Source organism: Plecotus auritus (genome assembly GCF_963455305.1).
Source record: "Plecotus auritus genome assembly, chromosome: 2".
NCBI classification, from domain to species: Eukaryota; Metazoa; Chordata; class Mammalia; order Chiroptera; family Vespertilionidae; genus Plecotus; species Plecotus auritus.
In genome coordinates, this window is record NC_137771.1 from 229,031,043 (window position 1) to 229,053,518 (window position 22,476).

The 22,476-nt window shown below is 60.7% G+C and overlaps 1 protein-coding gene across 1 annotated transcript in view; it reads left to right on the forward strand.

Moving 5' to 3' along the window:
- Positions 1-22,476, forward strand: part of TIAM1 (TIAM Rac1 associated GEF 1) — a 219,849-nt gene that overhangs the window by 1,760 nt on the left and 195,613 nt on the right.

Here is a 22,476-nt window from a genome sequence, read left to right on the forward strand (position 1 = left end):
AGAAAGAAAGAAAGGAACATCAACGATGAGAGAGAATCATGGATTGAATGCCTCCTGCACGCCCTACACTGGGGATCGAGCCTGCAACCCGGGCCTGTGCCCCAACCGGGAATCAAACCTTGACCTCCTGGTTCATAGGTCAACGCTCAACCCCTGAGCCACCCGGGGGGCGGGGCTAGAGGGACTCTAACTGAGGACAGCCGTTCTCCACGCTCCCACGCCCAGACAGGGCTTGTCTCACTGGCCTCAGGGTTAACCGTGTGCCCACCTAACGGCCGCAGCCCATCTTCCCTTTGAGTTTCCTCTGGGTTCCCGTGCTTCCTCCTCCTCCCTCCTTCCTTAAGGCCCAGCTGCGGCCAGGCCTGGGGTGGGCGGACCTGTCCAGGTGGAGCAGCTCCGGGAACCAATGGCAGCCGCGCACAGTGACTAATGCCTGGATGGAGGGAGGTTTGAACAAAGACACCTGGAGGCAGGGAGGGAGCACTTCCTGGCGGAAGTGGAATCTGAGCCGCCTGAGCAGAAGCTGGGGGAGCGCAGAAGGGGGGGGGGGCGCAGAGTGGTGGGGTGCAGAGTGAGGGGGGGCGCAGAGCCGGGGGGGGGGGTGTCGCAGAGCGGGGAGGCCCTGGCTTCTGGAATATGCTCTTTGCACCCAGCCAGGCGCTGGTGCTCCTCTGAGGTCGGTGGGAGGTCGCCTTGGGGTGGTAAACAGGAGGTTGCTAAGTAATGATCACGGCCTGGCGGGGACAGCGCCTCGGAGGCAGCTGCTGAGTAACTGGGGAGGCGGGAGAGGAGAACTGGTTTCTCGGGGCAGCTTTACCGAGCTGTCTGCCCCTGTTCAGACTTGCTTTTCCTCTGCGCCTGCCCCACCAGCTGATTGTCTTCAGGCCGAGAGACAGCCTTCCCCACAGGAAAAGCAAAAAGGGAGCTCCTTCACAGGATCAGAGAGGTGGCTTAAACACGGCCATCTCCCGCTAGCCTCCGAGGAAGATGTCATTGGGGGAGAAACTCCTGTTTCAACACCCTCTTGGGGTCCTCAACCTTTTCAAACGGGGCCAGTTCCCTGTCCCTCAGACCGTGGGAGGGCTGGACTATAGTTTAAAAAAAAAACTATGAACAAATTCCTATGCGCACTGCGGGCCCGGGACGCGTTGGCTGCTAAGCAGGACAGGCAGCGGCACCCGGCGGGCCGCATGTGGCCCGCGGGCCGTGGTTTGAGGACGCCTGCTCTTGACCGTTGGGGCAAATCAGTGAGCTGGGTCCAGTAACACACCCTTTGAATGCGGACCCCAGAGGCCTTTGTGGGCGAGGGCCTTGCCCCCTGCCCACCCCTGGGTCCCAGACCTGCCTCGCCACCCTGCGTGGCATTGGGGCAGACTCCAGCCAGCCTGCGTGGGCCCATGGCGACCTGATACCGGCTCCAGTTCCTGCACTTGTTCTGGGGCCCCCCGGCCCTGAGGGGTGGGAAGGAGGTGGGTGGGAAGGAGGCTGCCCCCTGCTGCTGTCTGGGGGACCAGGCGGTTGGGGCGTAGACTGGAAGGGAGCGTGCGGTTAGGAAACTCCTTAGCTGGCCGTTGGACTCCGCTCCGAGGCTCATCCTAAGAGGAACAAAGGCTTCCTGCCCGTGCCGACCGCCCCTGTGGACCTGGAAGGACTGGCAGCCTGGTCCTGTCCTGTCACCCCCCCTCCCCCCCAAATGCCTGCAGTGCCGCCAGCTGAGCCAACCCCGGCTGAGCCAAACCCTGGCGGAGGGGCGGCCAATCCTGGAAGTTGCCCGGGGCCTCCACTCGGCCCCAGGAGCGCAGTCTGAAGGGGACGCGTTTTGTGAGCTGGCCGAGAGCAGTGCGAGCTCAGCCCTGCTTTCCTGCCAGGAGCCCGGAGCCCGGGGAACCGCAGGGCAGGGTGCCCCCTGAAAGTCAGTGATGGTGCCGAGAGGGAGGCGAGGTGGGAGGTGGAGGCGAGGTGGGAGGCGGCATTGGCTCCCGTGGGCCGCGTTCTGAATCCGATGGGATTCCCGAACCCCAGAGGGTCCGGCTTGTGTCTCCAGTCGTTTGGGCTCCTTCTTTAAAACAGTTTCACGGGTGTGTGTGGGCGCGTGTGGGCGCGTTCACACGTTTTCTTCCTAAAGTAGCCAACAGGTAGAGTGCACGTTCCTGCGGGTCTGTCTCCCCTGCAGTGCAGGACCAGAAAAAGCAGGTTTGCCAGGCCCCAGCCAGATTGTTGTGTTTTTCACGATTCCACACTTGAGATCCCTTCACGTCCAACTGAGCCGCTTTCTGTAAGCGGCAGCTCCTGGGCTCCAGGGAGCAAGGGTCTCTCCTGTGCGCAGGCCCAGTCCCGGGCCGTAGAGGTTTTTACTAGGACATGGAGGAGGCACGCAGAAGCTGAGCGCACGCAGCCAGGAGCAGGGCGTTCTGGAGGTGGAACAATGCGCCAGTGTAACGAGATATTCCTGGGGAGGCGCCCGCTGCCTCCCACCCCTGCCCCCCTCCTCCCTCCACGCCCCTGGGGGGCAGGCCTGCCTGTTCCCGGGCCCGGGGGCTCGTGAAGAACTCCCTAAAGGCCTGGGCTGGGGGACAGCGAGCCTGGGGTGCTGTGGGAGATCCTTCTAGACCTCGGCGCTCTGTGTGTGTGTGTCGGGGGTGGGTGGGGGGGAAGGAGGTCCCACCAGAAGCTGCGCTGAGAGATTTGCTTCCTGCCGGCCGGGGTCCCTGACCCGGTGGTGGAGGGGGGCCCTCAGGGGGTGCACTCAGGGCGTTGAACAGAGGGATGATTCAGAGCGGCTCTGTGGGAGGCGGCCGTCAGCCCCGAGCACCCCGGGCTCTGCCTGCCAAGGCTGTGGTGCCCTCTCCCTCTCGGCTGCTACAGAGTTTCTCTCCCGGAGGGACGCCCTCTCTGCGCAGGTGCGGGAGGCTGCCCTGGCAGTTGGAACCCCCAGCAAAACCAGCGGGATCGGAAGGCCCTTCACGCGTTTGCCGGGCTCCGAGTGCGTGAAGGAAGAGGAAGTGAAGGGAGGGGCGGGGTTTCCTTTAAAAAGGAAGGTACCTGGCTCTGGTGTGGCTCAGTGGGTAGAGCGTCGGCCTGAGGACCAAAGGGTCCGGGTTCGATTCTGGTCAAGGGCAGGTACCTTGGTTGCAGGCCCCTTCCCGGCTGGGCCCTGTCAGGCCTCCAATCAGTGTGCTTCTCTCACATCGATATTTCTCTCTGTCTTTCCCTCTCTCTTTCCCTCTCTCTAAAAAGCAATGGAAAAATATCCTCGGGTGAGGATTAAAAAAAAAAAAAAAAAGAGATACCTGCCTGGCCCAGCTGCTGTGGCTCAGGGGCTGAGCATTGACCTATGAACCAGGAGGTCATGGTTAGATTCCCCGTCAGGGCACATGCCCAGGTTGTGGGCTCCATCTCCGGTAGGGGGCGTGCAGGAGGCAGCGACCAATGATTCTCTCTCATCACCGATGTTTCTACCTACCTCCCGCCCCCGCCTCTCTTCTCTCTGAAATCAATATAAATATATTTTAAAAAAAATAGATTCCTGTGTTCTTTAAGTCTAGCCTCTGCCCCTTGGGCTGAAGGATTGGTGTCGGGGTGTGAGATGCGACTGGGAGGCAGTGGCCTGGGCGCCCACACCCGCTCGGAAGGGGCGAGGGGGGGTTAGAGGTGAGGCTGGGGGCTCAGGTGCTTTTCTCAGAGCCCTCCCAGCACCATCCTCTGGCCCCTTGGCAACGGCTGCTCCAGCCCAGGGTGCTCCTGCCCGCCGGCCTCTCCTTGGCCAGGAACTGCTGACCTTGGCCTTGATCCCCTCCTGTTCCTGCTCCTGGCTTCCTCTGCCCTTTGCCGAGGTGAGGGAGCCCTGGGGAGCGCCAGGCAGCCCCGGCGGGGGCGGGTGGGTGGGGAGGTCAGTGAGTCTGGGTGGGGATGCAGGTGTGGGGGTGCAGATGTGAGAGTGGGGGTGCGGGCGTGGGGGTGCAGGTGTGGGGTGCGCCATGTGATGGTGTCAGCAGCTTGGAAGTGGAGCGTGGAATTCGCACCCAGTGCGCATGGCTTAAGGTCTGCAGGTGGAGGCCCAGGGGCCCTGAGGAGGGGTCTGCTTGGCCTCCCCTTCCTCACACCATGTCGGGGCCCCTGGTTTTGGGGGCGATGTTCCAGCGTGGCCGCTCCGAATGCCTTCGGATCCTGGGACGGGATCTCGGGTGTCCCAGCTGTGCCCCGGGGTGCGTGGAGGGTACGTGGCCGCCTGCTGGGCCCGCGGAGGCGCCTGCTGGAGTCCGGAGCGTCGGACGGGTTCACTCCCGCTCGCTTCTCGGCCGAGTTTGCGAAGCTCCGAGCTGTGTTTGTTCTCCCCATGACCTCCCCCTGTGGGCGTTCCTTCTACTAAGCTGGAGGCCTGTGTCCTGAGGGGGGTGTCCCCCAGCCTGGCCTGCGCCCTCTCGCCGTCCGGGACCCCTCGCTCCTTACCGCCCGCCACGGCCGCTGCGCTCGCCAGCTGTGAGCCCGGCTTCTGGCTGAGCGGCGCTTCCCCTGTGGGGGCACACTGACCACCGGGGGGCAGCTCCTGCATTGAGCGTCTGCCCCCGGTGGTCAGTGGGCGTCATAGCGACCGGTCGTTCTGCCGTTCGCTCTATTTGCATATTGGGGTTTTATTATACAGGATTACATAGGATAGGAGGCTGCCCCAGCTCGCCCACCTAAGGCATTAGGGCTGCCTTTTGGGAACTGTGTGTCCCGCCCCCTCCTGGGACACCGCTGGCCCTGCCCGCGGTCATGGTACTCGGCTCCCCCCGCCCCCCATTCTCAAAGTGCCCCCTTTGCCGCCTGCAGCCCTGAGCCCTGAAGGTCAGAGTTGTCACCCTGATGATGTCTTAAAGCAGCGGTCCCCAGCCTTTCGGACCTCACGGACCCCCATGGCCCGCGGACCCCGGTTGGCGACCGCTGTCTGTCTGAACGACTGGGTGGTGGTTCCCAGCTACTGGTGGGGAGCGCGCCCTTCCCCGTGGGGTTTTAAAGGTGTCGGCTTGGGCCTCTGTGCGGGGACAATGGCACGCCGCTTTCTCCTCTAGAACAACTGACGGGGGCCCCAGGGTGACCAGGACGCCCAAATGCCCTGGCCGTGCGGGGACGGGGACGTGGCCGTGCGGGCTGGTGCTGCCGCCTGCTGGCGCGGGGGAGGCTTTGCGGTGCCTGCTTAGGGGTGCGGTGTGGGCTGGCCATCAAGCGTGACTCAGTTTGTGTGTTTTAAATATGTTTTTATTGATTTTAGAGAGAGGGGGAGGGAGAGGGAGAGAGATACGGGAACATCGATGAGAGAGAGTCATGGACCGGCTGCCTCCTGCACGCCCCACGCTGGGGGTCGAGCCCACAACCCGGGCCTGTGCCCTGGCCGGGAATCGAACCCTGACCTCCTGGTTCATAGGTCGACACTCCACCCCTGAGCCCCGCTGGCGGGCACTCGTGAGTCGGGGTCGCTCCCATACACTTGTCACAGTTTCACTCAGGGGCCCTGAGGTCCCCCCCCTTTGGCATTTTATCTGACGTAAATGTTATTCTTATGTAATGCAGCATCTCAGCTCAAGTAAAGCCAAGTGTGATTTGATTCTAAAAGTGTGTGCGCAGTAGTAACGCCACGGGTGTCAGCACACGCAGAACAGAGAGCGGATCGGGCAGCAGGAGTCTGTCCCGGCCACGGCCCACCACAGCCCTCCACTGCCCTCCACTGCCCACCACGGCCCACCACTGCCCACCACTGCCCACCACTGCCCTCCACTGCCCACCACGGCCCACCACGGCCCTCCACTGCCCTCTGCTGCCCACCACTGCCCACCACTGCCCACCACTGCCCTCTGCTGCCCACCACTTCCTACCACTGCCCACCACTGCCCACCACAGCCCACCACTGCCCACCACTGCCCTCTGCTGCCCACCACTTCCTACCACTGCCCACCACTGCCCACCACTGCCCTCCACTGCCCACCACTTCCTACCACTGCCCTCCACTGCCCTCCACTGCCCACCACGGCCCTCCACTGCCCTCCACGGCCCTCCACTGCCCACCACGGCCCTCCACTGCCCTCCACGGCCCTCCACTGCCCTCCACGGCCCTCCACTGCCCTCCACTGCCCACCACGGCCCTCCACTGCCCACCACGGCCCACCACTGCCCACCACGGCCCTCCACGGCCCACCACGGCCCACCACGGCCCTCCACTGCCCACCACTGCCCACCACTGCCCTCCACTGCCCTCCACTGCCCTCCACGGCCCACCACGGCCCTCCACGGCCCTCCACGGCCCACCACTGCCCTCCACTGCCCACCACGGCCCACCACTGCCCTCCACGGCCCACCACGGCCCTCCACTGCCCACCACGGCCCTCCACTGCCCTCCACGGCCCTCCACTGCCCTCCACTGCCCACCACTGCCCACCACTGCCCACCACGGCCCTCCACTGCCCTCCACTGCCCACCACGGCCCACCACGGCCCTCCACTGCCCTCCACGGCCCTCCACTGCCCTCCACGGCCCTCCACTGCCCACCACGGCCCTCCACTGCCCACCACGGCCCACCACGGCCCTCCACTGCCCACCACGGCCCTCCACTGCCCACCACTGCCCAACACGGCCCTCCACGGCCCACCACGGCCCTCCACTGCCCTCCACGGCCCTCCACTGCCCTCCACGGCCCACCACTGCCCTCCACTGCCCTCCACGGCCCTTCACGGCCCTCCACTGCACTCCACTGCCCTCCACTGCCCACCACGGCCCTCCACTGCCCACCACTGCCCACCACTGCCCTCCACGGCCCACCACTGCCCTCCACGGCCCACCACTGCCCTCCACTGCCCTCCACGGCCCACCACTGCCCACCACGGCCCTCCACTGCCCACCACTGCCCTCCACGGCCCTCCACGGCCCACCACTGCCCTCCACGGCCCTCCACTGCCCTCCACGGCCCACCACGGCCCACCACGGCCCACCACGGCCCACCACGGCCCTCCACTGCCCTCCACGGCCCACCACGGCCCACCACGGCCCTCCACGGCCCACCACGGCCCACCACGGCCCACCACGGCCCACCACTGCCCTCCACGGCCCTCCACGGCCCACCACTGCCCTCCACGGCCCTCCACGGCCCTCCACTGCCCTCCACTGCCCTCCACGGCCCACCACGGCCCACCACGGCCCACCACTGACCTCCACTGCCCACCACTGCCCTCCACGGCCCTCCACTGCCCACCACGGCCCTCCACGGCCCTCCACTGCCCATCACTGCCCTCCACGACCCACCACGGCCCGTTCCGGGAACCTCGCTGCGTCCCTGTGGTTTGAATCGTCCCGTCTGGAAAGCTGAGAGGCCTGGGCCACTTGGGGCCGACCTCCTGCTGGATAAATGGGAGTTCAGCTCCTTGAGTGCCCTCACCTCCCTCCCTCCTTCTCCAGCTATCGATGGTATATTTACAGCTCATACACTGGTTATTCTTCAGTCTTTTTTAAAAAATATTTTTATTGATTTCAGAGAGGAAGGGAGAGAGAGAGAGAGAGAGAGAGAGAGAGAGAGAGAGAGAGAGAGAGAGAGAACATCCATGATGAGAGAGAACCGTGAATCGGCTGCTTCCTGCATGCCCCCCGCTGAGGATCCAGCCCGCAACCCAGGCCTGTGCCCGTGACCTTCCCTCTGCAGGCCGATGCGCTGTCCACTGAGCTGCACCAGCGAGGCCGACACGTTGTTTTAAGCTGATTTCACATAAAAAAGCAGAGCCATGCCTTGTTGACTTAAGGCGGAGTGAGGGACCCGGCAGTCGTGGGTCAGAGCTCCGGGAAGGGACTGTTCGCGGAGGAGTTTGGAAGCGGCTGTGTTGGTGCCGGCTTTCTGCGGGGTAACGTTTTATGTGTTAAATCAGGACACAGGTTCTTCGCCCGCGGCAGCTTCCCGGCCGGGGACGTTGGCAGGGACTGGAGACATTTTGGTTTCCACCTGGAGGTCTGCTGGCATCTGTTTAGGTACAAGGAGACACCTGTCACCTGGTTGGTGAGGCCGGGACGTCGCTGTCACCGGCACAGAACAGGACGGCCCCCGGACAGCGGGCCGGGCCGGGCCTGCGGGCAGTGAGGCTGAGGCCGACGTCCGCACCCACAGGCGCAGACCCTGTTGGAGGCCCTGCTGGACTCCTTACTCAGGGAGGCTGTGTTCGAGATGTTCGGAAGGGAGCGTGGCAGATCCGTAGTCAGTCGGATCATGGGGTGACTGCGGTTATTTGAAAAGCGTGGTTATTACTCAGCTATAAAGTGTCCCTTTCAGGGCAGGTTTCATGTACTGGATGATAATTTCAGGTGCTTGAGCAGTGACACCCCGCCCTGCCCTCAGGACCTCGCCGACACCTGGCGGGCGCAGCCCTCAGCACTGCCGGGTCGTGTCAGGGGAGGAAGAACATTGCAGAATGATGGTGATGTCACGCCTCTTAAGCAGCTTATTGAGCTTTAAAAATATTTACAGCCAAAACCGGTTTGGCTCAGTGGATAGAGCGTCGGCCTGCAGACTGAGGGGTCCCGGGTTCGATTCCGGTCAGGGGCATGTGACTTGGTTGCAGGCACATCCCCAGTGGGAGGTGTGCAGGAGGCAGCTGATCGATGTTTCTCTCTCATCGATGTTTCTGACTATCTATCACTCTTCCTTCCTCTCTGTGAAAAATCAATAAAATATATTTAAAAACAAATATTTACAGGGCCCGGCCAGCTGGTTCAGTGTTGGAGCATCGACCTAGGAACCAGGAGGTCAGGGTTCGATTCCCGGTCAGGGCACAGGCCTGGGTTGCGGGCTCGATCCCCGGTGTGGGGCGTGCAGGAGGCAGCCGATCCATGATTCTCTCTCATCGTTGATGTTTCTCTCTCTCTCTCCCTCTCCGAAATCAATAAAAATGTATTTTAGAAAGAACATTTACAGAGCCAGCCGGTGTGGCTCAGCGGTTGAGCGTCGACCCAGGAACGGACAGCCGCGGCTGAGTGGCTCAGTCGGGTAGAACGTTGTCCTGACGGTTCTCGCCCTGGTGGGGGCGCCTGCAGCAGGCAGCCGGTGGATGTTTCTCTCCGTCTCGAATGAATGATTTAAATAAAACGTCCTTGGGTGAGGATTAAAATTTTATTTTTCCGAGACAGTGCTTCAGTTTCAGTGCAAGATCTCCTGTGACATTTTAGAAACGTTCTGTGATTGTTAGAATAATGAAGAATGATGAAATAAATCCCTGCGATTAGAAATTAACATTTCGGTTCTACAATTATATCAATTGAACTTTAACATTTCGTTGCAATTAAAGAAATTAAAACCCGGTAAGTATGGTTTTCCCTGAACTAAACAACGTCAGGATCTAATGATTTAAAAACGGACTCACACAGTTTACCTGTGGTCCCCCCCCCCCCCCCCCCGAGAGTTAATGACTTCATTTGGGATTGAACCTGCCTGCAGCCCTGGCCCGGGACCCCCCGCAGTGGTAGCAAAGCTTCCAGACGCCCCTAAAGCAAAGGCGTGTGGGGCCTGCGCAGGGTCCGCGCTTCCCTTTAAGCCCCCAAATGACCTTCCGTTTCCCGGGGTCCAACCAGTGGACTTGACGTGTACAAGTTGCCGGTTAGTAGCAGGGTCTTCTGGCCAAGGACTAGAGAGAGGTCCAAGGGAGTGACCCATTCTTTTCTTTTCTTTTTTAAATATGGCTGTTGATTTTTTTTTTTTTTTTAGAGAGAGGGAACAGGGAGAGAGAGGAACATCAATTTTTTTTTTTTTTTTTGCCTCCCCTTACGTGCCCTGACCAGGAACCAAACCCACAGCCCCCAGTGCATGGGTGATGGGCAGTCAGTGTGGGGAGGGCTGCAGGCATCCTGGCAGACAGCCTCTGAGTTCTGTTTTCTTAACATTGATTTGAGGGAGAGAGAGAGAGAGATTGGTGTTCCACTTACTAATGCATCTATATGTTGATGCCTGCATGTGCCCTGAGTGGGCACCGAACTGCAACCTTGGCGAATGGGGGCCGGCTGCCCCCCTCTCTCAGACCCCTTCCCGCAGAGAGGGGTCTCCGCCGGGCTCCAGTCACCGCTGTGCCTGTGACCTCAGTGTTTCTTTTCACTTAAAAACATTTTTTTTTATTGATTTCAGAGAGGAAGGGAGAGGGAGAGAGAAACATCAGTGATGAGAATCATGGATCCGCTGCCTCCTGCACGCCCCACCCTGGGGACGGAGCCCACAACCTGGGCGTGTGCCCTGACCGGGAATCGGACCCTGACCTCTTGGTTCATAGGTTGACGCTCAACCCCTGAGCCACACTGGCTGGGCTGTTGTTTTTTTTTTAAATTTTTAAATGAAGTTATTTTTATTGATTTTAAAGAGGAAGGGAGAGGGAGAGATAGAAACATCAATGATGAGAGAATCATTGTTCTGCCTCCTGCACGCCCCCTACTGGAGATCGAACTACAACCCGGGCCTGTGCCCTTGCCTGGAATTGAACCTGGGACCCTTTGGTCCGCAGGCTGATGCTCTACCCACTGAGCCACACCGGCTGGGGCTGGGCTGTTTTTTTTGGTGTGAATGCTCACCTGAGGATATTTTTCCCATTGGTTTGTTTGAGAGTGGAAGGGAGGGAGGGAAAGGGACAGATGAACGCTGATGTGGGAGAGACACGTTGATTGATTGGGGAGGGGGAGGTTAAACCTGAAACTGAGGGACATGCCCTTGGCCAGGCATCAAACCCACGACCCTTCAGCCCTCGGGCCTATGCTCTAACCACTGAGCCACTGGCCCGGGCTGAGGGGTCGTCGGTTACATGTAAACAGCATGGGCTGTTGTGACTGGTGTTGGGGGTGACTTGGTCATCGACCCTCTCCCTGCGGGCGTGTCTGCTCCTTCTTGGTGGTCATTAGGAAACGCGGGGTGAGGGGGGGCTGTTGTCCCGTTTGGAGCTGAAGTGGGGAGCAGAGAGGACGTGCAGCTGCTCGGTAACTCCTGGCCTCCGCCCCTGCCCTTCCCAGGCGGCCTTCCTCGCCTGGGCGACCCCTGCCCTTTACCTCTGAGCCCCTCTGTGTCTGGGCGGCCTCCCCCCGATGCAGCCCAGGTGGAGGCCCCGCGGGCCCCAAGGCCGGCTCGGCACAGACAGGCCGTGGACCAGGGCCAGCCCCGGGGGAGCTGGCAGCACCGGGCACAGGCAGCCAGCGGCCTGGCTTACCTGAGATGCCCCAGCGAGGCTGTCAGCGGGGCGAGGGATTCTGGGGGTGACGTCCTCCCTGCACACAGGACGCTGGGAGTACAGCGCTGGCAGGCCAGGCGCCGGGAGGTGAGCTTCCGGGGAGACACGCTGCCATCTGGGGGGCTGAGCCGGGAGCGGGCACCCCACGGGCGGTTGGCGCCGCTGCCACGGACTCGGAGCCAGGTGAGTCCTGTGCCTTGTCCCCGGTCGTTGGCGGGTGGGGGGGGCTGTTCTCGAACCCCGACCTTGGTCAGGAGAGGCAGCCCCTTCCTCGGTGTGGCGGCTGGGCCTGCAGGGAGCAGACGGGGGCGAAGTGCCCTCTGAACGCACCGGCCCGGCTGCCTCCGTTCTTGGCTCTGGGCACCGCGGGCGGCCGGGGGTCCGGTCCTGGAGGCAGGCCAGCCGGTGGGCCAGCTGCTCGTTCAGGGCGGCCCTGCGGCGCCTCGTGTCGGGTGTGAGCCCCCCGCCTGCTGCCAGCTCTGGGCTGCCCCACGGTCCATGGATGTGGGTCTCCTCCTGGGGGCCTCCCCCACCCCCGCACACAGCGCACACAGCGCACACAGCGCACACACCGGCTCCCCCTCCCCGGCTCCCCCTCCCCGGCTCCCCCTCCCCGGCTCTCCCCTCCCGCCAGCTTGAACACGGCTGTCCTGATGGCCGACAGGGTCGCTGGAGAGAGAGGGGCGGGGGGTTGGGTTGGATGGGCCCCTCTTCAGGTCTCCGGGCGATCTTGGCCAAGATGCGGACTGTCCCAGCCTCCGCTTTCCTGTCTGTAAAATGGAGCCGCGAGGTTGGAGAGGCAGAGAGCCCAGAGCACTTTGCAGGGAGGTGGCCGTCAGCTGGGACAGTGTTAGCTGTCTGTGGAATGAGCGTGGTCACCTTCCAACGTCCTCAGTGGGAGGCCAGCCGAGACCCCCGGTGAGGCTGTCCTGGGAGATGGCGACACCGGGGAGGGCCCTGCGGCTCTGACTTAGCCCCGAGGTGGCTGTGTGAAGGCCAGGTCACGCCCTGGCCTGGGACGAGGGGAGGGAATCGCCAGGGGCAGGGGGTCACAGGAGCGGAGAGGCCCTCCCGGGAACAGAGGGGCAGGCCGTGCCCGCGCGGTGGCCGGTGGAGCCGAGAAGCCGACCGGCCACGGAGGCTTGACTTCCCGAGAGAGGCCTGGCCGGGCCTCCAGTGGACATGCGCCTGGAGGGCAGGGGGAGGGACACGCCCCAGACGTGGGGGAGGGAAGGTGATGGGTTGGAGGCTCTGGACCCGAAGCTCATAACCCACCTGGGCAGTAGCCCCTGCATGTGGGGGGAGCTATTTCAGGGCGAAGCGTGTACTGCAGGGGTGGCCTGTTGCTTCCTTCCGGCCTGAACTGGGGGAGGTCCTTTTTTAAATTTTTATTTTAAATATGTTTGTATTGATATCAGAGAGGAAGGGAGAGGGAGGGAGAGAGAGAAACATCCGTGATGAGAGAGAATCATGGGTCAGCTGCCTTCTGCACGCCTCCGCACTGGGGATGGAGCCCACAACCCGGGCCTGTGCCCTGACCGGGAATCGAACCCTGACCTCCTGGTTCCTAGGTCAATGCTCATCCACTGAGCCAGGCCGGCCGGGCTGGATCCACAGTCTTCAAGGCTGGAAGGAAATCCGTTTGCGGCAGGAAGACGCCGTTAGGGATAGAGAGAGCTGTGCATAGCTGCCTTCTCCGAAGGACGCGGGCTCAGTCATGTCCCAGGAGCTCGGACCGGACCCGCCTCGCCTGCTCTGGACTCTTGTGCTGGAACAGCCCCTCGCTAGGGGTTATGGGGCTCACACGTGTCTGCCTGCGTTCTCTCCCCGCCGTGGGGCCGGGCTCTGAGGACCGGCGGCCACTCCCCCTCCCTCATGGTTGTAAATGCCTAGCGTTTAAATTCCCATAATGGATGTCCTCCTGTTTCCCAGAGGACACGGGGACCGCACCTGCGTGTCTCTCGTGCGCTGGGTACGGGATGTCCCACCAGCTCCGGGAGAGGGCCCGTGGCCCCGGCAAGGCCCACGCCGTCCCTGTGCCTCTCTGTGGGCGAGGGACTGTTGGTGTTTGAATACTGGGGTCTCCCCCGCCTCGCTGGGCACTGGGACGCTCAGAATCCCCCGTGTGGGGCGCCCCGTCTCAGGTGTGTTGGCACCAGTGCACAGACTGGATTCTGATTGGGGGCAGCGGCGGCCTTGCCGGTGGAGGGTGTGTACCTGAAGGAGGATGAAGGGCTTGGTCAGAGATTAACCCCCGGGAGACGGGACCGCCACTCAGGGGGGCGTGGACGGAGATGGGAGGTGGGGGGACTCCCCTGTAGGGTTGGCCTTGGTGACCTCGAGGTCCCTTCTACTTCCTCAGGTTTTGTGATGATGGGGGGGGGCGGGTGTGGACGAGCAAAAACTAAAGGAGTTTATCGTCATGAAGCCAGCTTTACAAGAAATGTTAAAGGGTCGAACTTAAGCAGAAAAGGAAAGGCCGTAACCGGAAAAAAGAAATGAGAAGTCCACATCCTATCCAAGAAGGAGGGAATATGCTAATTGACCATCACACCCTCACAAAGATGGCGGCGCCCACAGCCAATAAGGAGGGAATATGCTAATGGACTGCCACGCCCTCACAATGATGGAAGCACCCACAGCCACAAGATGGCGGTGCCCAGTCCCCTCAGCCCCCCAGCCGCCCAAGGCCACCCGAGGTGCAGGTAACCAGGGCCGGCCGAGGCTTGCGCTGCCGGCAGTGGCAGCAGCAGAGGTGTGATGGGGCGTCACCTTCCCCTGCTGATCGCCGGGTCACCTCCCGCCCCTGAGGGCTCCCGGACTGTGAGAGGGGGCAGGCCGGGCTGAGGGAACTCCCCCCCCCCGCCCCCTGTGCACTGAGTGTCTAGTCCTATATAATAAAAGGCTAATATGCAAATGTTCCCTCGACTGGGAGTTGGACCAGGGGGTGGGGCCAGCCTTCCAACGTCCCGTGTCCCCTCACCCCGGCTGGCCCAGCCTGATCGGCCCCAATGGAGGTGGGCCAGCTGGACCCCACCCGTGCACGAATTCGCGCACCAGGCCTCTGGTATGGAATAAGTGCAGAGAATCAGACATGTGAAAGGCTGCTACGGAGGCCACAGGAAACAGTTTCAGACTCAACTTAAGGTCCTGTAGTTGGAAGATACACAGCACAAGACTAAAGCTCGACACCGGAACGTAGAGCGTGGAGGGCGAGGGAGAATCGTCCCCTCGAGGGTGTTGGAGCGTGAAGACCCATCGGCTTCAATGGGCTGTGGGTGGAGAACGACGCACGTGACCCGTGATAACCACAAACCAGGAAAGGAGAGAGAGAGAGACCCGAACAGACGTGAAAGGAAACGGTGAACCACGGGGAGGAGACCGGGAGAAGCCGTGTGCGGGGAGGACTGTGAAACCACCAAAGGCAGTGAGCCGTGGAAACAGCGCCTGCCCATCGGCAGTGACTGGGAATGTAAGTGGTTAATGTGCCATACAAAGACGGGGGCGGCTGTGAGGTCAGGGACACACCTGCTGTGCTGCTCTCACGAGACTCGCTTCCCGGTGCACGACCCCCAGCCGGCAGGGAAGGGGTGGAAAGGACGGGCCGCTCCAGGAAAAGGGGAACGGAGGCTGGGCAGCGACACCTGCATCTGTCAAGATAGACTTTAGAGCGGGAAATCCAGACAGTGACAGCGAGGGACGTGATTACCAAGGGCCGATCCGGGCAGAGGACGTACGGCTGTCGGTGCCTCTGCCCCCAGCGTCAGAGCGCCTGAGTGTATAAGGCACTTCGCCGTGGGCAGAGAGGGAGACGTCCACCGTGGTGCAGTCGTAGTACGGGCTTTAAGGCCCCACGCACATCAGCGCATGGATCATTCGGAGAGGAATTAATGAGGGAATAAGGGCCTTAAATGTCACATTAGTGGTTCTCAACCTTCCTAATGCCGCGACCCTTTAATACAGTTCCTCATGTTGTGGTGACCCCAACCATAAAATTATTATTATTACTTTTTTTATATATTTTATTGATTTTTTACAGAGAGGAAGAGAGAGGGATAGAGAGTTAGAAACATCGATGAGAGAGAGACATCGATCAGCTGCCTCCTGCACGCCTCCCATTGGGGATGTGCCCGCAACCAAGGTACGTGCCCTTGACCGGAATCGAACCTGGGACCTTTCAGTCCGCAGGCTGACGCTCTATCCACTGAGCCAAACCGGTTAGGGCCATAAAATTATTTTTGTTGCTACTTCATAACTGTCATTTTGCTACTGTTAATGAATCGTAATGTAAATATCTGTGTTTTCTGATGGTCTTAGGCGACCCTGCTAGCGGTTCTCAACCTGTGGGTCGCGACAGCAAGCCTCAATAAATTCAAGAAAATTGAAGTCCTCTCCAGTATCTTTTCTGACCACAATGGCATGAAACTAGAAATCCGCTACGGGAGGGAAGAAACCTGGGAAAAGCAGAAATACCAACTGCTAGTACATGGAGGCTGAGTACAACATGCTACAAACAGCGAGGGGTACAAAGAGGAATCAAAACCTATCCTAATATGTAAAAACCCAGGGTCTGTAACATCCAAAATGACCGAAGGCTCGACCGATGGGAAGTCAGGGCTGGGTTGCTGTGGCGACCAGCACTGACTGTGTGGGGGCTGCGGATCAGGCCCGAAGCGAGGCCTGGAGAGAGAAGCAGGGTCTGAGCCGTGGCCTCCGTGGCAGCTGTTGATCAGCTCCTGCCTCTCTCTTTCTCTCCAGGCCTGGCCAGCAGCCGAGCCTCTCTTTCTCTCTGGCCTCTGCTGGGGCTGCTGATCAGTCCTGCCTCTCTGATCAGGCCCATTGATAGGCCTGGAGATGCTGACTGTCATAGAAACCGACCAATCAGAACCTAATCTGGGTGAACTGCGAAGGCAGAACCTAAGGTGGGGACTGAGGAGGGGTTTTAAGGGCAACAGCTGTTTGGTGTAAGGTGTAAGAAAGTGGTTCAATTTTTTAACGATTGGTTTGGCAGTACAGTGCATATGGCTGGCTATCAGTCCAGATCTAGGGATTATGTATTTTTGTCTGCCAAGAGCATCTCCTCCTGATGAAAAAGGCTCCCCCCCCATTTAAGCAATCCTATCCTATATAACCTATCTATACTATTAAAAGGGTAATATGCTAATTAGGCCGGGTTGACTGGCCATCTTCTGGGCGTCCAACTTCCTTCCAGACAAAGCCATGGTGGTGGGGGCCGAGGCAGAGAGGGCAGTTGGGGGCGATCAGGCTGGCAGGGGAGAGCAGTCGGGGGCGAGATCAGGCCAGCAGGGGAGGGAAGTTGGGGGCAAGATCAGGCCGGCAAGGGAGGGCAGTTAGGGGCGATCAGGCAGGCAGAGGCAGTTAGGGGCGATCAGGCAGGCAGGCAGGTGAGCGGTTAGGAGCCAGCGGTCCCAGATTGTGAGAGGGATGTCCGACCACAGAGATCGGGCCTAAACCAGGGTCGGACATCCACCAAGGGGTCCCTGATTGGAGAGGGTGCAGGCTGGGCTGAGGGACTCCGCCCCCCCCCCCCCCCCCGCTTCTGTTCACGAATTTCATGCACTGGGCCACTAGTCTTGAATGAAATGAAAATGAAAACACAACTTTTCTAAATGCATGGGCTGCATCAAAAGCAGTCCTGCGAGGGGAGTTCATAGCTGTACAGGCCTCCCTCAGGAAACAAGAAAACCCCCAAATAACTGTGCACCCAAAGGGACCAGAAAAAGAAGAACAAACACAATTACCTCAAACAGAACTAAGGAAACAGTTCAAACCAAAATGGAGGTAAACAAGATAGAAACGGAAACAAGCAAAGGAAAGATGAACTAAGAGTAGGTTTTTTTTGAACAGAGAAACAAAGTAGCTACATCTTTCGCCAAACTCCTCAAGACAGAGAGAGGGAGAGGCCACATAAACCACAAATGACAGAGAAGCTACAACCGACCTCACGGAGAGGGGAAGAGTCGTTAAAGAAGGGAACCATCTAGCCAAAACCGGTTTGGCTCAGTGGATAGAGCGTCGGCCTGCGGACTGAAGGGTCCCGGGTTCGATTCCGGTCAAGGGCACGTACCTTGGTTGCGGGCACATCCCCAGTGGTAGGTGTGCAGGAGGCAGCTGATCGATGTTTCTCTCTCATCGATGTTTCTAGCTCTCTATCCCTCTCCCTTCCTCTCTGTAAAATATCAATAAAATATATTAAAAAAAAAAAAAGAACCATCCAGGAGACACGGGTACCAGTCTGGAAGTACATAACCCTCCGAGGCCGGGCCCACGGGGCGCCTCAGACGCGGTGGCGAAAAGCCGGGAGCAGTTCCTCCAAGACCAGCAACAAGGCAAGGTGCGCACTCACCCTTCCGTTGAGCAGAGTTCCGGAAGTCCTCGCCACAGCACCGGGGCGAGAAGGAGCAGAGGCCGGTTTCCAAGCAGGAAAGGAGGCGTTAAAACGCTCCCTGTTTGCAGATGACAAGACACTGTGTTCAGAAAACTCTAGAGACTCCAGACGATTACTGGAGCTAGTAGATGAAGTCAGTCCGTTTGCAGGGTACGGAATCAATCTACGGGGTGGGCCAGCAGGCTCACAGTGGCTCGTATGGAAATGATACAAACAAATAGCAGAGTAATAAGTATTAGTTATCTGCATGCTCACCACTGTAGACCTCTTTTGCCCACCCGAGACCTGTTGCACTCGGGTACACCGGTAATGGACGCTCCGAAGGAGGAGGTCGGAAAGCACCTCAGTTACAATTGCGCCATAAACCATCCACTGCAGGGGTGGGCAAACTTTTTGATTCGAGGGCCACAAGGGGTTCTTAAACTGGACCGGAGGGCCGGAACAGAAGCATGGATGGAGTGTTTGTGTGAACTAATATAAATTCAAAGTAAAGGAGCGGAGGGGAGAGCAAGAGAACCGGATAGAACAGCCGGATCCGGCCCGCGGGCCGTAGTTTGCCCACGGCTGATCCACTGTGCAGGAATGCATTCAGCCGAGGGGGAGGCGGAGATCTGCGCTCAGAACTGCAAGACGCCGAAGAGAGAGACTGAGGGAGACACAGATCAACGGCAGCTGTACTCGTTCACGGACCGGGAAAGGGAATGCTCTTAACATGTCTTCCTACGGAAAGCCGGGCACACAGAAGGCGGCGTTCTTCTCAGAAGGAGAGCTGCGGATCCTAGAGCCCCGTGGAACTACGACGGCTTCCAGCAGAGAAATCTGGAGAGAGAAGCAAGTGGGAGGCATGGAAACAGGTCGACAGGCCAGTGGATGGAAGAGCAGGACGAACGCCTCACGTACGGGCCAGTTAACTTGTGGCCATGGAGGCAGGATGTACGTAGGGTGGAGGCAGTCGCTGTGCAGTCAGTGTGCTGGGAAGCGACAGGCACATACAGTGCAAGGGGGCCACTCCCTCATACTGCGAACATGAACCGTCACGGAGGGGGCTGAAGGTTTACACGGAAAGCCTGGAGCCATCCTCTCCTGGAGAAAGGTGGGTCCCCGGGGAGGAGAATGCCACAGACCTGGGCTCCGGTCAGGCCACGACCCGCTCTGTGGCTTCGGGCCGGCCACGACCCGCTTTGTGGCTCCGGGCCGGCCACGACCCGCTCTGTGGCTCCAGCCGCGCCACGACCCACTCTGTGGCTCCGGGCCGGCCACGACCCGCTCTGTGGCTCCGGGCTGGCCACGACCCGCTCTGTGGCTTCGGGCCGGCCACGACCCGCTCTGTGGCTCCAGCTGCGCCACGACCCACTCTGTGGCTCCGGGCTGGCCACGACCCGCTCTGGCTTCGGGCCGGCCACGACCTGCTCTGTGGCTCCAGTCACGCCACGACCCGCTCTGTGGCTTCGGGCTGGCCACGACCCGCTCTGTGGCTTCGGGCCGGCCACGACCCGCTCTGTGGCTCCGGGCCGGCCACGAACCGCTCTGTGGCTTCGGGCCGGTCACCTGACCGCCTTGTTGGCTTCGCGCGCAGGGGTAAGTAGCACCCACCTCGGGGGTGTTGGCAGCAGCAGATGCTCGTGGGAAAGCTCAGCATCGTGCTGGGCGGACACGGCGCTGTAAGTTCGTGGCCCAGTGGCCTGTCTCCCCGGGCACCGCCCGAGAACGTGGGCAGAAAGCACTTGGGCGTAGCGCGGGCTCGATATACTTGAGCTCTTTTGCTAATTAACCCGGCCGAGGGTAAACTCCCATCATCCCTCCCGAGGTCCCCTTCGAGCTCCCATTTTCCCGTGTCCCAGGATCAAAACCGCCCCCGGCGAGTGAAGGCAAAGCCAGGTGCTCGCTGCCGCCCAGCCAGGGGGAGCGTCGGGCCTGGGAGAGCGCGGGTGGGCTGGGTGCCCTGGTTCCGGGGCGCACTGGCCTGGGAGAGCGCACTGGCCTGGGAGAGCGCGGGTGGGCTGGAGCCCTGGTTCCGGGGCGCACTGGCCTGGGAGAGCGCGGGTGGGCTGGAGCCCTGGTTCCGGGGCGCACTGGCCTGGGAGAGCGCACTGGCCTGGGAGAGCGCGGGTGGGCTGGAGCCCTGGTTCCGGCGCGCACTGGCCTGGGAGAGCGCGGGTGGGCTGGAGCCCTGGTTCCGGCGCGCACTGGCCTGGGAGAGCGCGGGTGGGCTGGAGCCCTGGTTCCGGGGCGCACTGGCCTGGGAGAGCGCACTGGCCTGGGAGAGCGCGGGTAGGCTGGAGCCCTGGTTCCGGCGCGCACTGGCCTGGGAGAGCGCGGTGGGCTGGGAGAGCGCGGGTGGGCTGGAGCCCTGGTTCCGGTGCTCACTGGCCTGGGAGAGCGCGGCCTCGAGCCTCAGCTGGCCTCCGTCCGAGCGGTGGGACCTGGGATGCCGGGGGGTAAGCGGGTGCGTCTGTACGGTCACCTCCACTTTACGGATGAGCACCCGGAGGTGGCGGGCTGCCCACGGTCACACAGAGGACAGCCGACTGGAGCCCTCACCCTGCGGACCGTGTGGGGCGCCCAGGGGTCCTGATGCCTCATCGAGCGAGTGCCCCGCGTCCTTGTCCCTGATCCCCCTCAGCTTCCCCAGGGTCCGCCCTGGACGCTCCCGTGACGGGCCTCCGCTCAGGAGTTCCCGGGCTGATAGGGATGTGGGTGCGCCGTGGCCCCCTCCTCGTCGTGCTGTTTGGGGCTTTTCCTGCAAAAGCGTTGACCCCTTTGGCTCATTTGCAGTTTGAGTGACGTCAGCACCGGCCGCCCGTCCCGTCCTCGCTGTGCGCTGTGCTCAGACCCGTCGGTGGAGAGAAGAAATGCCGCGTGTTTTGTTGGTTTACTTCCCGTGCGTCCCTGGTGCAGGGTGTGAAACGTGGAAACGTGGATTCTCGTTGTGCGGAGCGGTTACCGCGTTTCAGACGCCGCGTCGGGCGCCCTGACAGCGGGTTGAGCCCCGAGGGGTGGCGGCCACTGGAGGGACGGGCACGGGCTGCAGTTTGGGTTCGGATGGGCGTGAGTGGCGGCGCTGCTCCTCATGGAGGAGGAGACTTGGTGGCTGTGGCTGAAGGACCGGCTGCGTTGAGATGCTGGCTGGTAACAGTGCCTGCAGGGAACAGAGTTCCGATTTGCTATGAACGTGGCTTGGACCCAAAGAAACTCTGTAGTCGTGTTATTGCCAAGACCCCATTTGGCTACCTGTTTACAAAGGGCTGTTTCAGTTGGAAAAAATGGGCCTTTTTAAATCTTAGGGAACAGTTGTGCTAGAAGTTTCTTTTGAGAGAACTTTGCTACTACGATGGACCTGAGGCCCAGAAACAAGGCTCCCCTAGTCCAGTGGTCGGCAAACTGTGGCTCGTGAGCCACATGCGGCTCTTTGGCCCCTTGAGTTTTTAGCAAAGGCCAGTTTAGCAGTACCCTAATCCTATCTAATAAAGAGGGAATATGCTAATTGACCACCATTCCGTCACAAAGATGGCTGCCCCCACAGCTGAGGCCAAGTTCCCATAAGGAGCCTTAATGAGCAATCAGCAGGGACCTGAGGCTACGCCCTCCCCGCCCCCGTGGTGCTTAACAGGGGACCTCAAGGTGTGCTTCCCGTCCTGGTGCTGGGCTAGGGGACCTCAGGCTGCTCCTCCTGCCCCAGCACCAGGCCAGGGGACCTCAGACCGCACCCCCCACCCGGCGGGGCTTGACAGGGGACCTCAGGCTGAGCGGACCTCAGCGGTTGAGCATTGACCTGTGAACCAAGAGGCTGCAGGTTCGGTTCCCGGTCAGGGCACGTGCCCGGGTTGCAGGCTCGATCCCCAGGAGGAGGCAGCCGATCATGTTTCTCTCATCAATGTTTCTCTCTCTCCCTCTCCCCCCCCTCTCAAATCCATAAAAACATGTTAAAAAATAAATTTAAAAAAGTTTAAGAAAAGAAAAACCCCAGAAACTGTTTTCTAATTCAAGCAAAGATGTCCAGCTTGGTGGTTTGCCCACTCTCTGTCCTTTCCAGGGACAGTGTTTGGAAGCCAAGCTGGTGAAGAATTTTCGGACGAGGCTTTCTTCCTAGGGAGGGGCGGGCAGGAGGCGGCTGAGGGAGAATCTGGCAGCTTCTCCCTTGGTCCAGGTGCCCGCTGGCCCGCGGCCCCGTGTCCGTGTGCTCTCGGGGGGAAGGAGGCGAGCCCCCGTCAGTTACTAACCCCACTCCGTGGTGGGCTGTGCCCTGTCACTCACGCGTGTCAGGACTCCTGATGTTTGGAAGGCAGGAGTCCCCCTCGATTTATTGTCGCCGTGTGGCAAAGGCGGCCCTCACCTGTGGCAAAGGCGGCAGGAGCCCACGGAGTGTCTCACTGTGGGACCTGGTGGGCGAAGCGAATCTAGAATTCAGCGTCCGAGCCCAGGACCAGCTCCCGTCTCCGGCCACAGCCCCTGTGTCTGTGTACGTGTGCAGGGACCCCCGCGGGGGGCCGGCCTGGCGCGGCGGCTGCCGCTGAAGGGAACGGCTTTCAGAAACCCGAGCGCGACTGGATGTCCCCTCCGATCATCCACCGAGCAAGGCGTTACCCCGGGACCCCTTCATCCCCGACGCCGTGGTCCCGAATGGGCCGCCTGCCCTCGGCAGCCACAGCCGCTTCGTGTTTAATACCACCAGTCTCTTTAAGAAGGGAGATTTCATGAATGAAAACGTAGAAATCAAAAGAAAGGAGGAAAAGCCTCATCCATAGACACATCCTGCTCGAACAGCTCCTAGAGTTTCTGTGTTTAATTGCTGTGTGTGTGTGTGTGTGTGTGTGTGTGTGTGTGTGTGTGTGTGTTTATAACATAACAGCGGCTGCC